At 38.1% G+C, this 1,311-nt stretch overlaps 1 long non-coding RNA gene across 1 annotated transcript; it reads right to left on the bottom strand.

Annotated features, from left to right (window-relative positions):
- LOC109958587 (uncharacterized) lies at positions 1 to 664 on the bottom strand. The gene is made up of 4 exons (XR_002274708.1): positions 630 to 664; positions 435 to 526; positions 212 to 330; positions 1 to 129 (listed from the first exon to the last, which is right to left on the bottom strand). It is a non-coding gene; the product is annotated as an uncharacterized LOC109958587 (long non-coding RNA).
- Positions 665 to 1,311: the final 647 nt, after the last annotated feature.

The following is a 1,311-nucleotide window of genomic DNA, read 5'->3' as shown; positions in this document are numbered from 1 at the left end:
TGAGGCGGAGACCTCACGTCTTCCATTAACAATGGTATCCTCCTCATTGGACATCAGTTCCAGCATTGTAGTCTGCCACAGTTCTCTCTCTTCATCTGTTTGGATGACCCTAGACTTGGACTCCAGCAACTGCAAAACACACCATACATTAACCCCTAAAAACACCCAGAGATGTATCGAGCTTAATACATAGATGAATTTCTACACTTACTCGTCTTTTCCTTTGTTGGTTTTTAGCCCTGACCTTAATGCAGTCTCTTAGCTGGGACTTTCCTGGCTGAGACAAAGAGTATTTACTCCGCAATGTCTCATAGTAAGTCCTGCAACAGGCTGAATAGAAAAATAATTCAGATAAGTGACAAAAACAATTCAAATTATTAGAGGAACAACAATAAAGGGACATGAAAATAATTTCAATAACAATTTCTAATTACCCTTTATACACTCAGGGTCTGCATCTGCATAGGTTGTCTTCAATTCCTCCAGCAGATATGTAATCACTGCCTGATTATGAGGTGAACTTATTCTGTGTGGAAAGAGAGTAGTGTCAATAATTACATGTAAAATGATTACATAAAACCTCATACATAGCATGTAAAAAAAACAACAAAAAAAAACAGTATTCTTACCCAGTTTGTGGATCATATTTATGTGGGTTGTTATCCGAATTATGGAGGTACCTTACAGCTTCCTGTAACGTTGAATTAAAAATGCTTTAATACATACACACATACATGCATAGGAAACAAAGAATTTTCAAACAATATCGTATACTTTGGACGTGGCAAACTGTTAAATAAGCTAGACACCTACAACAACGCAAGGAACAAGTATAGTGGTGTAGCCAAGTGCTAACTTAGGCTAACTTGGCGAGGTATAATTTACTGCTATATTGTCAGCTAATGTAGACATTTATCAATAGTATAGGAAATGCTTAGCCTTCTATAATCAATATTATAATCTGCATTAGCAACTATATCTACATGTTTATTTTAGCATCATATGCTTTATAATTGCCTTTCAGTTAACCATTTAATTTGTCTTTAAGAGTGCAGGAGACTTGGAGCTGGCAATAACAGAACATATGTAGGCTGTTAGTAATCAGACAGGAAACCACAAACAGGAACAAGGCCAGGTTGCATAGCAACGCTGCCTGTCACAAGGGTAGATGAGACATGAGCCAGAGGTGCTGTCCCTAAAACTGCCTATGTGCTTAGGGCATTGAAAGGTCAGGATGTTGTTCTTAGAATTTCACAGATCAAGATCTGCCTGGTGACAAGATGAGGGGGGTCAGAACGAGGTCAACAAACC

Source organism: Monopterus albus, unplaced genomic scaffold (assembly GCF_001952655.1).
Source record: "Monopterus albus unplaced genomic scaffold, M_albus_1.0 scaffold3.1, whole genome shotgun sequence".
Taxonomy (NCBI): domain Eukaryota; kingdom Metazoa; phylum Chordata; class Actinopteri; order Synbranchiformes; family Synbranchidae; genus Monopterus; species Monopterus albus.
This window is presented reverse-complemented; position numbering and strand designations above follow the sequence as displayed.